Genomic DNA, 15,339 nt, shown 5'->3' with positions numbered 1-15,339 from the left:
GCAAAAGACATATCTGGCTTCAAGACTAAGCTTGATAAGTTTATGGAGGGGATGGTATAATGGGATAGCCTAGTTTTGGCAATTAATTCATCTTTGACTACTAGCGGCTTGTGATGGGATGTTAGATGGGGTGGGATCTGAGTTACTACAGAGAATTCTTTCCTGGGCGACTGGCTGGTGAGTCTTGCCCGTATGCTCAGGGTTCAGCTGATTGCCATATTTGGGGTTGAGAAGGAATTTTCCTTCAGGGCAGATTGGCCTGGGGGTTTTTCGCCTTCCTCTGCAGCGTGGGGCACAGGTCACTTGCTAGAAGGTTCTCTGCACCTTGAAGTCTTTAAACCATGATTTGAGGACTTCAGTGGCTCAGACACAGGTTTGATACAGGAGTGAGTGGGTGAGATTCTGTGGCCTGCATTGTGCAGGAAGTCAGACTAGATGATCATAATGGTCCCTTCTGACCTTAAAGTCTATGATTCTATGATCATTGCACTGGGTACTTTTGGTTTGCTTTGTCAAGCTTTTCTTTGCAACTACAGCGCCCAGAGTCGTCAGCTTTTAAAAGATGAAAGCAGAGACTCTGGAAAACAAGAAGTCATTTGGGAGAGGTGCTGTGCAGTACTGCTGCACACTAGCCCAGTTCAAGGCCTGGGTAACTATTAATGTTGAAGGGTTAAGGTGACTTAATAGAATGCCTTGGTGAAAGCATTTAATATAGGTATAGCCAATACATAATGCAATAAATTGTATTTTGCTTCCAACAGTTCTATAGTAGAATTATTTTAGAATGTTTTGGAAAGAAGTTTCTTTTGTTAGAACTTCTTTTGTTTTAATCTTGTTTTCTGTACATGGCTTTTGAGAGTCTCATTGAATTCATAATAATTATGATCAACCCGTGCATTGGGAAAAGAATCTAGGGAAATGCCAGCAAGCCAAACTTGGTGCTTGTCTGTTTTCACTGCATTGTGATGACCCACAAAATTGTGACAGCTAGGAGTCTCACTAGATTTTTTTTTTTCCCCCAGTCTCAAATATTTACAGTAGAAAACAGGATTTAAAGCAAATATTGTGGATTTAGCTGTTAAAGATATTTAAAGATATTTTGAAACCTTAAAAATATCCTTAACAGTTGAACACGGAGGTTCCACATACAATCAAGTTGCAAATGTTTGCTCAACTGATTGCTTTCTTTCTCTAATAGATATTCTTCCACAAGTAAGCTGGAACTTCTTTGTTTTAAATTTTATTGATCTAAAAATTCAGAGCATTGACTACAGCTTACAAGTGTGTGGCAGGTTTGGTAGTTTAGTTTCTGAAAACTGCTGATTTAGAATATCTGAGGACTACTTCAAAAATTTTCTGCAGAAATTTTTCCAGTAAATGGTTTAACATAAGAACGATCATACTGGGTCATCCCAAAGATTCATCTAGCCCAGTATCCTGTGTTCCGACAGTGGCCAATGCCAGGTGCCGCAGAGGGAATGAATAGAACAGGTAATCAACAAGTGATCCATTCTCTGTCCCCCATTCCCAGCTTCTGGCAAACAGTAACTAGGGACACCATCCCTGCCCATCCTGGCTATCCATGAATTTATCTAGTTCTTTTTTGAACCCTGTTATAGTCCTTGGCCTTCACAACATCCTCTGGCAAAGGTGTTCCACAGACATTTCAATTGTATTCATTTGGACCACTAACACTTTTCTCCTAAGCATTTATCTTGTATTTTAACATTGTCTTTTTTAGATGCAAGTATATTTTCTTCATATACTAATTTTAAATGTTTAGCATTTAAAGTATTTTATTTTTTATTGGCTTTGTGGACATACATAATTGTATAGTGACCTACTCAATTATAAACACTATTCAGATGTAGTGGAGATGAGAGCCCTGCGGATTTTATTGCACTTGAATTGTATTTTTCTTCTCAGTAGAGTGAGCAAAGAACAACCTGACAGAGATCATGTTGTTATGGCAACTAATCTTCTAAAAATAATTTCTATATTGTTAGAACTTCAGTTGCCTTTAATATGGAATTCATTTTACATAGATTTGTTTCTAAACAGTATTTTGCTTGCTGGAGAGGACAGGTTGTTTATCTTTCTTCAAAATAAAGATGGGGTAAATAGCAACATAATCTGAGTGCAAAACTATCAAATCTTTGATGTTATGTAGGTTCAGAACTGCAATGCTTAAACAATTTTAGCTTATATTTGAAAGTGTTAATACTGTCAAGAAAGGGTTTTTTCTGATATGTTGTCTCTATATTTACTTCTAATATATAAATTAACTTAGTCTGAGTATCAGAGGCTATGATGACTGACCTGAAAAAGGGAAAGCAGAAGACAAGAGGAAATGGAGTAGATAAAATTTTGCCTTTTACCAGTTGAGAATCTGTCTGCATAAAAATTCCTTAGCACAATATATACAATACATGAATCGTCCATTTACTTGTTCAGTCTAAGTACATACAGTTTATTAAAATAATTGTCTGTAAAGCAGCCAAAACTTTTGTACATCGCAGTACCTTAGTGTGTTATAAAAGGAAACATTTATTTATAATATGATTCAGTAGAGTTAGGAGATATTTGAAGCAGGTGTATGATAGAGGACCTTTGACAGACTATGCACTTGCATTTTTTTAAATACAGTAGTAAATTAGAGTATCGTTTCTCAGTCCACCTGTACTTTCTCAGATAACTTCTTGCTGCTACGTACTAGGGTGCAGTATACCCTTAATCTGCTTTTACCACTGAGTAACCTTCCAGTTCCCCTTTCCTGATTTTAATGTGTTAACCAAAATGTATTTTTCCTTCATCTTTTTGTTTGGAAATCTGGCCACTTAGCTTTTTTTTTTTTTTTTTTGGAATTTGTGCAGCATTTATATTACTCCCAGGGGAATGCTGTACCAAAAAAATAAAAATTATATGCACAATATTTTAAAATTCTGCAAAATTTTATTTGTCAAAATAACACTACATAATCACGTCAGTTTCAATTACTTTGGTAATTTTGTTTCAAAATACTTGTCAGCAAGTATTTCTGTAACAATATACACACACAAAAATTCCCCCAGGAGTAGAGTTGAAGAAACCCCTATGACAACCCAGTTCCTGTTTCACTGTTCTCTCTCCCCAGAGCCCAACCAGGTGGCCAGACACCCAGAATCCCCCCCTCCCCTGAGCCCAGCTGCAAGGCACCCCCCTTGCCCAGATACCCACACCCCATCCCCTGAGAGCCCAGTTGTCTAAGCTGTTCTTAAAAAGTTAAAGTGATAGGGATTCTACAACCTCCCTTGGTAACCTACTCTTGTGCTTAACTATCGGTACAAATTTTTTCTTATATTTAACTTAAATCTTGCTTGCTGCACATTAAGCCCTATCTTCAGTAGAAATGGAGGACAATTGATCACTGTCCTCTTTCTAATAGCCCTTAACATATTTGAAACCTGTTAGGAAAATACCTTCCTCAGTCTTATTTTCTCATGCCTAAACATGTCTGTTTTTTTACCTTTTCCTCATGTTTTCTAAATCTTTGATCACTTATGTTGCTCTCCTCTGGACTCTCTCCAGTTTGTCCACCTCTTTTTTTTAATTAAAGCGTGACACCCAAAACTGGACACAGTACTCCAGGTGAGACCTCACCAATGCTGAGTACAGCGGAACAATTACCTCCCATGTCTGTCTTATGACACTGCCACTAATAAACCCAAGAATATTACCCTTTTTTGCAATTGCATCACATTGTTGGTTTGTATTCAGTTTGTGATTCAATGTAACCCCTAGATCCTTTTTAGCAGTATTACTGCATAGCCAGTTATTCCCCATTTATATTAGTGCATTTCATTTTTCCTTCCTAGTATTCGCCTTTATTGGATTCTATAGTGTTGATCTTAGACCAATTCTTCAAAGAGTCAAGGTCATTTTGAATTCTAATTCTGTCCTCCAAAGTGCTTGGAGGCCCTCCTCCCTGAGTTTGTCGTCTACAAATTGTATAAGTATGTTCTCCGCTCCGTTATCGAAGTCGTTAATGAAAATATTGAATATTACTGACCCCTGCAGAATCCCACCAGATAGGTTATCCCACTTTTGCCAGCAAACCATTGATAACTACTTTTTGAGGACAGTTTTTCAGCCGCTATATTCACCCACATCATAGTAATTTAATCTAGACCACGTTTTCCTGGTTTGCTTAGGAGACATTTTGTGGGACTGTGTCAAAAACCTTACTGAAATCAAGATATCACATCTCCTGCTCCCCCTCCCCCATTCCCCGCACCCCCTTGGCAAGTGATCCTGCCAAAGAATGTATGCATCACATTATTTTAGTAATTGTCTCCCTGTCACAGCCCCAGGACAGCCTGCACCTCCAAACCCCTCATCCCTGGTCCCACCCCAGAGCCCACACACCCCGCACCCCAAACCTTTGCCCCAGTTCTGAGCCCCTTCCCACACCCTAAACCCCTCATTCCCGGCCCTTCCCCAGATGCTTCACCCCTAGCCGGAGACCTCATCCCCCCCGCAACCCTCTGCCCCAGCCCTGAGACCCCTCCCACACTCCGAACCCCTTGGCACCACCCCCACCACATGAGTTTTGTTATGTGCACCAAAAGGTGATGTCACACATTACCTCCATATAGGTGCACATAACAAAATTCATTCCACACATGGACATAAAATATTAGAGGGAACACTGGCTAGATGGACTATTGATCTGACCCAGTATGGCTGTTCTTATATTCTAGTTACTAATGAACTGGAAAGTACATTGTCCTCCTCCTCCTGTGCTAAAAGTACATAATCCTGTTTTTAAATATAGAACAGAAATATTTATTGAACAATTCTGCCTTTTCCATATTAACAATTTTACTATGTCAGTCTAGCAGTGAGCCTATCCCATCGTTAAGATATTTGTTCCTAATATACTTTAAGTCCGTACTGCTCTGCAAGCTGTTCCCTGGCTTGTTGGATGTCTAAAGAAGTCCCCATTTTTATTCATATTGGTCTGTCTGAATTTTTTCTCCCAGTCAACTTTGTTTGTAATTTTCTTCAACATTGGGAAATTAACCACTTTGAAGTTGTGTGTGTGTATGTATATACATATATATAAATATCAATATATAATGTGTCTATATAATGGAATATATAGAATATATAGAATGTATAGTACTGGTTAGGACTGTCCTCTGTTTGCCCATATTTAATGTAAGCAGGTCATGATCATTGATCCCTAGGCAACCATCAAATTCCAATCCAGTGATTGATCTTTCTCAGTCATAATGAAATCCCAAAGAGTTACCTCAAGTTGGGTGCAATATCCTGTTTAAAAATTGTAGAGGATGAGGTTTTTTGACATTTTAATGGTGTTTTACTATTGGCTGAATGAGACCTCCCACATACAGTAGACCCTCCCGCTATAACAAACTCCTGGCTCTACGAACAAATGGCTTGGATCCTCAGGGGTTTGTTATTACGAAGGTGTACTGTATGTTTCTCAAAATGAAGTCCCCCATAACACCTCAGTTTTTCTTTCTACATTACAAATAAATGCTTAGAGAGTAATTCGTCGTGTTCTTTGTTTGATTCAGTGATCTCCAACAGATGCCAATCAGTGTCCCCCTCCTTGGCTTTATTAGTTAGCATATTAATTCATGTGCATTCAAAATCTCTGGTTCTGTGTTATCAGTCACTAAAATAGGTAATGCCACTTATGTAAATCATCTGTGAGTGGAGGATCTGGGAGTTGTGGTGGATCACAACGTCAACATGAGTCAGAATTTCAATGCTGTTGCAAAAAAAGCACATGCCATTTTAGGTTTAATTAACGAGGCACAGTATGCAAGTCATGGGAGGTGATAGTACCGCTCTGTTTGGTGCTGGTTAGGCCTCAGCTGGAGTACTGTGTCCAATTTTGGTCACCAATGTATAGAAAGAATGTAGAGAAACTGGAAAGGATCCAGAGGCAAGTGACAAAGATGATCAAAGAGATGGGATGCAAATCATATGAGCAAAAGCTAAAGGAAATGGGTATGTTTAGTTTGAAAAAGAAGAGATGATAGTGGTCTTCAAATACACAAAAGGCTGCCATAAATAAGATTGAGAAAAGTTCACTCTTGCCACAGAGGGCAGGATAAAAGGCAGTGGGTTCTAACTATAGCATAGCATATTTAGATTAAATCTCAGGAAAAACTGCAAGAACAGTAGGACAATGGAACAGACTGCCTCAGGAGGTAGTGGAAGCTTGTTCACTGGAGGTTTTCAAAAGGAGGCTGGATAGCCATCTGTCTTAGATGGTTTAGATACAACAAATCCTACAGCTTGGCAAGGGGTTAGACTAGATGACCTTTGCGGTCCCTTCTAACATTATGGTTCAGTGATTCCATGATCCCACCAGGTCTCAGTAATGCCAGTTAATTTCTTATAAATGAGAATTTCCAGTTCTTCTTGCTGGTTACCCATATTCCTCGTGTCCTATTTATAGGCAATAGAGACATTTATCTTCACATTCTTTGCCACGTCAGTTGAACTTGTTAATCATGTGCTGAGTATGAGTTTACTGCATTTGCCTCCTTCACGCTCTCCTCTTCCATTTTTAGTTTAATGCTATCCTGGTTGCTCCAATTAGTATAGACCTGAGAAGAGCTTTCTTTTCCTAAGCCATTTCTAAAGTTTGTTTCTAAACTGTAGACAGTTTGTTCTGATTAGTATATTTGAGGGAAATATTGTTCTTGTGTATATACATGTGAAGTATCACAGGTACATACATCTTAATATGGGGCTGGTCAAAAATTTTCGTTTTTGCTATTGAAAAATGCTGATTCATCAAAATGGAAATATTGCATGGAAATATGAATTTTGATGGGAACCAAACAAGTTTCCAGCAGAAACCTGCCAGGTTTCCTACACGCTTCCTTCTTCCCTGGTTTCTTGGCAGTCTAGCCTGACAGATGGCCAGGGCACCTGGGCTCTGCTGCTCCCTTGCAGTCCACCAGGCTCCTGAGACTCGCCAATTCTTCAGCAACTCCTCTGGTGGCCTGTCCGAACTAGGACTTCTTGGGTTTCCCAGGATCCTGGCAGCCCTGGACTTCCAAGTGTCTAGCTTTTAAGCAGCCCACCTGGCACTTTCCTCTGTTAGAGCCTGATTTGAAAGCCCACTGACATCAGTGGATAGACTCCTATTGGCTTTGGGTTCAGGCCTTGTTCAGTCCCCTATGCTTTATTCTGTTTCCATTGATGTCTCTGCCTTAGAGTGTCATATCACAAACATTTTAGGCTATATCAAAAAGACTGAAATTAAACAAAAGGTAGCTTTTGTCTCGCTTTGTGTCAGTTTTTTAAATATAAAACATATAAATAATATTCAGTACTATCACAGTAGTATAACATAGCCTAACTCAGGTTATAGTATTCTATTGGCAGGTTGGGAAGAAGGGGTAAATGTAAACATTAAATTATTGTTTCTGCTATGTGCTGCACACTCAAAGTTTTTTTTACCAATTTAAAAGTTTTTGTTCCAGAGCTATTCCCTGCCTTCAGACTTAGCAATTCATTTTGAACTGTAGAATCTTTAAAACTGCTATAACATCTTCAAGTCTAATATGCGCTACCTATAGTGTGCTGTGCAAGCTTTCTGCAAAGTCTTCCAGTATCTTTTCGTTGAGCTGATATAGAAAAGGTGAAGTGAAAGTTGCTTTCAGGTTCTAAAATTCTACATCACTAAGAAACCAAAGGAGCAACTGTTTGCATCTCAGCTTAACTGTTGGAATTAGTTAGCAGCTGGTGGGAAAGGCAACTGGTATTTGAAGTCATGGAAACTATATGAACTGTAAAAGCTTTGAATAGCAGATGAATTTGGCTGGTGTAACAAGAGAAGCAGCAGCAGAGTTCGGCTTATAAACTGCAAGAACAGCCTTAGCAGCTGATTTAGTCTGGCGCATTATAATAATATATTGCAACAAAAAAGAAGACTGCAGACTATTTGGGGGAAGTTTGCAAGAACCCACCTTTGGGTCGGAAACTGCAGAGTAACAGACAGCTAGAAACATAAACTGGAGAAAGTGGCCTGATTATGTGCAAAAAGAAAAAAGCAACTGAAACGCTCAAAATACTCGGCTTGTATGATGCATATTTTGTGCAGCATGGAGGCAGCTGTCAGTGCCACTCTGTGAATCACGTTCCAGAGAATGTTGTAAAACTGATACATGAGGCATCATCCTAAATAACAATTCCTTTATTTTTGTGGAAGCATGAGTTCTAAGGTTATTCCAGGACTTTTCCCAGTAGGCAACCTAGGTAACGCCAGGGCAGCTTAACACTTTTATATTGGGAAAATGTATGTAAAGAGAGAATATTTGATACTTCTCTTACTAATATGTTTGATGGTATCTGAAGACATTTTATTTCCTTTGTTATTTCTGAACCACCAGTAGGGAATGGTGTGACTAACTTTCAGTTTGTGGTAAAAAATTAAGTTGAAGGAAATGTAGTTACATTCCATTTGATGTTAGTTTGCCACTTTGAAATCTTAAGCAGAGGAAATTCCTGATTAATTTTTGCCATCTGATTCTCACTGAGCTGTCTGATTTAAAGATTCTCTTACTGATGGGAGGAAGGGGGGAGGGAGCAGCTACTTTCTCTTTCCTCCTAGTTCTGTATCTCTGCCTCCCTCTGGTGGCGGTACAAAGGAATTTCATTGACTTGATATGGGAGGTGCAAGTGCCACTCTTCTGTGTCCAGGAAAAATCACATCAATTATTTGACATCCTGCACTAAAGTATATATAGAATGTATCCTTATTTATGGGATCGGGGTCTCACTAAATATTTTTCGTCTTCCAGCTTCTTTCTCAGCCGTAGTTAGAAAGCTCAATATTGTATTGTGTTCTCATTAGTTGTTTCTCCATACAACCGTAGATTGTTGGCAGCTAATTAGCATTTTCTGGGAATTTAGACCACTGAGAAAACACATCTTAGTCCTCAGCCACTGTCACCAGAGACGAATGTCACACTGTAGTCATATCACATGACAAGGAACTGCCATAGTTACTTATTATATAGTCCTGTGCCTGATATTTAAGATCCAGGAAGGCATGGTCTTTCTTTACACTCCCTCATCGCAACCTTTCAGATTTATTGAGTTACATCACTGTATTTAGCTCTGAGATGACACTACCTGGCTACCAAATTTTTCTCACGCTGGAAATTCTAGAATAGTATTGGACATGCCTATCATGGTATTTGTATGCTGTCACTAGAAAGATGTTTTGGCTAAAATGAAAGAGCTGTGACTCCAATATTTCCATTTTTGGCTCCATCAAAGCTCTCTACAAAGATTTGATAAAGAATAGACAACCAGTTACTACCATGTGTGCTTGTTCATGTCCATTCGTCTGCCAGCCCAAAACTCTCTCAGTTCCTTCTTACTGCCCGTGATGGTTGTTGAAACAATTCCTCTTACTTTGGCAAGGCATTATTCAGTGATTTTTTTTTCTCTTCAGCTTAGTTACCAATCTTAGTTTAGCAGTAGTGTAAATAGTCTAAATAATAATAGTGTAGGTAGTTATCATAGAGGGCCTCCCTTCGTCCTGAAGCCGGAAATGCCCTGGTTCCCAGGCTTCAAACTTTGTGCCTCCTGTGGCAAGCCTATGCCAGTGAGAGACCCACAGTCCAAAGTGTTTGGTAGAGGCTCACATATGAGAGCACTGTCAAATCTGTCAGGTTTCAGAGTAGCAACCGCGTTAGTCTGTATCCACAAAAAGAACAGGAGTACTTGTGGCACCTTAGAGACTAACAAATTTATTTGAGCATAAGCTTTCATGGGCTACAGCCCACTTCATCGGATGCATGTAGTGGAAAATACAGTAGGAAGATAGATACACACACAGAGAACATGAAACATTGGGTGTTACCATACACACTATAAGGAGAGTGATCAGTTAAGTTGAGCTATTTTCAGCAGGAGAGAAAAAGAACTGTTTGTAGTGGTAATGAAAATGGCCCATTTCCAGCAATTGACAATGAGATGTAAGGAACTGGGCGGGGGGGAAGGCAGGGAATAAGTATGGGAAAAATACTTTTCCTTTTTGTAATGGCCCATCCACTCCTAGTCTTTATTCAAGCCTAATTTGATGGTGTCCAATTTGCAAATTAATTCCAATTCAGCAGGCTCTCGTTGGAGTCTGTTTTTGAAGTTTTTTTGTTGTAATATTGCGACCTTTAGGTCTGTAATCGAGTGGCCAGGGAGATTGAAGTGTTCTCCAACTGGTTTTTATAGTTTTATAAGTCAATCTTTATAGCTAATGGATCTGTTTATTCTATCTGAAGCAGTGCATATGGTTTGAAGCATGTCAGAGGCTCCCCTTGGTATAACAAGCCTAGTACATATCAATTTCTTTGTTAAATTGACAAACTTGTATAAGTTTGCAGCATCCAGTGGGCATAACTGGACAGTGCAAGATGCAGGTTCCTAGGGTTGTTTCTGGGACCGGAGATATTGGCTAGTGTCATTCGCTTGCAAGTAGCTGGGAGCAGCTTACATGCCAGAGACTGTATGTGAACAGCCCAGGAGTGGGGGTTCTCACAGCATAGCAGGGTAAGGCTGGCTCACAGAGTCAAGGATTGTAGTGGCCTAGCAAATCACTGGTCCAGATAACACCAGAAGGGAACGTCACAGGGGTCAATGTGTTCTCATTACCTTTGGGAAATGTGCTGGTATTGAGGCGTTCTGGGATGTGTTTGCGTGAGTGCTCTGTGCCTAGCACCTCTTAGAAATGTGTGTTTTTGCAATATCAGCCCAGTTCTTAACAGATTCTGTGAGCAGGGCCTGCATTTTGCTCACAACCTGACTTTGTTTTATATCAGCAAAGCTTTGACCACTACTTTAGCCCAGGCCTCATGCTAGACTTTTGATACAAAGGCTTATGTTTCAGGTCCTCTTCCTACTGCAACCATCGTTCCATCTAGTTAAGGTCTGAGCAAAGTAAGACAACATGATTAAAATACCAGCAAATAGTCTATTAGTAGTGGAGCTGCATTAGAGGTAGCAATAGTGGGAAACTTGTAAATCTAGTATGGACGTGATTCAATGGCTTCCTTGGTAGAGAATAGAGACAACTTGCTAGGTATAATCCTACCAGTTAGAGTTCACTTTACTTTTACAAATACTATTGGTTAAAAGTATCATCAATAAACATAGCATTTTGTCCTATTTAGGAAAGTTTGTTCAGTAAAGTTAGGTCGGGGCAGGTTTAGAACTCTATAAACTCCTTGCACGGTCTTCACAACTATTTCTTTGCTCTCTTTTTGCACTTTTTATCTACTTTTATATGTCGGTGAGTTCTGAGTACAGACGCCCCCCAGGTTACGCAAACCTGACTTACGCAAATCCGTACTTACGGGAAAAGTTCCGTAAGCTAGAAATAGGAATATTTTTTTTGGCGTAATGGTCGGGTATACGTTTGCATAAGTCAGGGAGCGACTGTATGCTCAGCTGCTAGCATTGTATCAAGGGCCTGGTCTACACTAAGCGTTTAAACCGGTTTTAGGAGCGTAAAACTGATTTAACGCCACACCCGTCCACACTGAGAGGCCCTTTATATCGATATAAAGGGCTCTTTAAACCGGTTTCTGTACTCCTCCCTAACGAGAGGAGTAGCGCTAGTATCGGAATTACCATATCAGATTAGGGTTAGTGTGGCCGCAGATCGACAGTATTGGCCTCCGGGTGGTATCCCACAGTGCACCACTGACCGCTCTGGACAGCAATCTGAACTCGGATGCAGTGGCCAGGTAGACAGGAAAAGCCCCGCGAACTTTTGAATATTTCCTGTTTGCCCAGCGTGGAGCTACGATCAGCACGGGTGGTGATGCAGTCCGAAATCAAAATAAAAAAAGAGCTCCAGCATGGACCATGCGGATGTGATCGCAGTAAGGGCAGGCAAATCTGTTCTATCAGCGCTCCGTTACAGAAGACGAAATTCAAAATCATTTTTAAAAAATCTCCAGACAGACGCCATAGCAGGGACTCAGCTCACTGCTGCGTGACAAGCGTAACGGAAAGCCAAAGAATCAAATGGATGCTCATGGACTGGAGGACTCAAGCTATCCCACAGTTCCTGCAGTATCCGAAAAGCATTTGCATTCTTGGCTGAGCTCCAAATGCTTCTAGGGTCAAAAACAGTATCCGCGGTGGGTCAGGGCATAGCTCGGCAATTTACGCACCCCCCCACCCACCCCCAGAAGTGAAAGGGAAAACAATCCTCTCTTGACTCTTTTACATGTCACCCTATCTTTACTGAATGCTGCAGATAGACGCAATGCTGCAGCACTCAACACCAACATCCTTGCTCCCCCCCCCGCCATGGGTGGCTGATGGTGCAGTAAGACTGATATCCATCGCCATCATCAGCCTATTGGCACATGGGGCAGTGCAAAAGGACTGGTAACCATGCTGACTAGCATCAGTTAGGTTGATCAAGGGTGCCTGCCCCTAATTTTTCCTGGTAGATGGTGCAGTATGGCTGGTAACCACCTTCATCATAGCAACAGGGGGCTGAGCTCCATCAGCCCCCACCCTTCATGTGTAAAGAAAAGATTCAATTGCCCCTGGACTAGCAGCGGGATGCTGGGCTCCTCTCCTACACACTGCTTAATGTCCTGTCTGGACTATCATAGCAGCTGGAGGCTGCCTTCCACTCATTTCTCACTAACAAGTCACTGTGTCTTATTCCTGCATTCTTTATTACTTCATCACACAAGTGGGGGGACAATTCTACGGTAGCCCAGGAAGGCTGGGGGAAGAACGGAATCAACAGGTGGGGTTGTTGCAGGAGCAACCCCCTGTGAATAGCATACAGCTGATAATTTCTGCAGGATCTGACACAGAGCAGCTGTGCTCTCTGGTTCTATGATACAGTGGTTCTCTAGTACACTTGCCCATATTCTAGGCAGGACTGATTCTATTTTTAGATACCAAAAAGGAGGGATTGACTCAGGGAGTCATTCCCAATTTTGGCTTTTGTGCCCCTGGCTGATCTCAGCCAGGGGCACTTATGACAGCAGCAAATAGTGCAGTGCAAAAGGACTGGTAGCCATGATCATCTTATTACCGATTTATGGTATGGTAGATGGTGCAGTGTGGCTGGTAACCATCTCTGCTGTCATGCAAAAGCATGCTGCTGTGTAGCGCTGCTGAATCGCCTCTGTCAGCGGCATCTAGTACACATACGGTGACAGTCACAAAAGGCAAAACAGGCTCCATGATTGCCATGCTATGGCATCTGCCAGGGCAATCCAGGGAAAAAAGGCGTGAAATGCTTGTCTGCCGTTGCTTTCCCAGAGGAAGGAGTGACTGACAACATTTACCCAGAACCACCCGCGACAATGATTTTTGCCCCATCAGGAACTGGGATCTCAACCCGGAAATTCCAAGGGGCGGGGGAGGCTGCGGCAACTATGGGATAGCTACGGAATAGCTACCCACTGTGCAACGCTCCAGAAATCGACGCTAGCCTCGGACCATGGACGCACACCACCGATTTAATGTGTTTAGTGTGGCCGCGTGCACTCGATTTTATACAATCTGTTTTGCTAAACCGGTTTATGTAAATTCGGAATAATCCCGTAGTGTAGACGTACCCAAGGAAAAAGTTCTGTGCTCCACTTTTTACCCATGGCTCAGTGTAGGCATTAATTCCACTTACTGTCTTTTTACTGTTGTAAAAGTGGGAGAGTACTTACACACACATCTAAATAAATACAAAAAAATCCTAGGTCTGGTTTCTAGAAGGCTTGAGAAGTATAAAAGTTAGACAGTAGCACTGTGTCTACCATCTCTTGACTCCCTAGATAGCACAGGAAAATATACTGAGGTCCTAAAGGTCACAAAATGCAGAATGAGTGCTCATATGTGAAATTTCTGTTGTGAGTAATTGCCACTTTTCTGATGTCGCGCTAAGAAGGAATCAGAACTTTAGTGCACACACAGCATGGACGGAAAGAAAATCAGCACCGGGCATTTTTATTTTTTTACAAATATGTATCTGCTATGGAGTGGAGATGTGTAGGTATTGCAAAATTAATATTGTTGTTGTTTTCCTTGCTTCCTATTTTCCACCTTTTTGCTGTCCTCTAAGGCCTGGTCTACACTAAGGGCTGGGGTCGAACTAGGGTACGCAAGTTCAGCTACGCGAATAGCGTAGCTGAACTCGAAGTACCCTAGTTCAACTTACTTACCCGTCCAGACGCGGCGGGGTCGAACTCCGCGGCTCCAAGGTCGACTCCGCCACCGCCGTTCGCGGTGGTGGAGTTCCGGAGTCGACCGGAGCGCGCGGGGAGTTCGAACTATCGCGTCTTGATTAGACGCGATAGTTCGAACTCGGAGAAGTCGAACTCACTGCGTCGACCCGCGCGGTGAGTATGGACCTGCCCTAAGAAAGCATACCCTTGCTTCTCTTGTTACTAGTAATTAACTTTCATAACATTTCAGCCGAATAAAATTGTTCCTTTAAGGGTTTGTTTGCTTCTGCTAAATAAGGTGGAAGGTGGAATGAGTGATTGGAATGTTCCAAGTTACAAGCCTAGGATAGTAATGTGTTGGCAAACAGATGCTTACAGATCTGCAGTAAAGCCTCATTATGCTAGTACATCAGGGACTCATTATTCATGCTGGACTGCATTGGGAGGCATTGAGTTTTGTAGGAATATTTCCCTTTATACTTTTAAAAAAGAGGGGGTGAAGAGACTTAATAAAGATAATTTTAAAAACAGACATGATTACCTTTAGAAAGCATAATGTTTCCAGGGAAAGCAGGCATTCATCATAGTCTCTGATGACAGAAAAAAAGTGAAGTCATTTAGAGATTTTAAGAATTAAGATTGAAGTCCTGCAAACTACTTTAAACAGTACAACATTGCATTCTCGAAACACATTTTCGTTTCCAAATTTAAATATTTATAGTGATCAAAGATATATTTGTTTCAAAAAAAATTTTAGTGTAATGTAACACAGTTCATCATTGTTAAACAAAAAAGAACAAAAAATCTTGGTTTTAGAACCAGTTTCCAGGTTTGTGATTAGACATTCTGGATAATAGGCAATGAAGACTGTGGGCCTTTGGTACAAGATTATCACATATATGGCTGTTCATCAAGGTTTTTATGAATGTGCTGTTGGTGTCCATTACTGTATATATTTGTGAATGTTTAGCTGTACTGCAGTGTATAAAAGATCAACTAAGTTGTCAGTTTTAAAGATTACCTGAAATAAAGAATAAAGGTGTAGTTGGGGGACTGGATGGCTCAGGAGGTTGATCATGACAATTGTAAAAGATTATGCTCGTCAGTTTAA

The 15,339-nt window shown here is 41.0% G+C and overlaps 1 protein-coding gene across 2 annotated transcripts in view; it reads left to right on the top strand.

Annotated features, from left to right (window-relative positions):
* Window positions 1–15,339, top strand: part of LMBRD1 (LMBR1 domain containing 1) — a 220,264-nt gene that overhangs the window by 184,754 nt on the left and 20,171 nt on the right. The gene's annotated exons all lie outside the window — the stretch shown is intronic.

The sequence above is a fragment of the Mauremys mutica genome, chromosome 3 (assembly GCF_020497125.1).
Source record: "Mauremys mutica isolate MM-2020 ecotype Southern chromosome 3, ASM2049712v1, whole genome shotgun sequence".
NCBI classification, from domain to species: Eukaryota; Metazoa; Chordata; order Testudines; family Geoemydidae; genus Mauremys; species Mauremys mutica.
The sequence above is the reverse complement of the archived record's forward strand: the minus strand, read 5'-3'. Positions and strand labels throughout refer to the sequence as shown.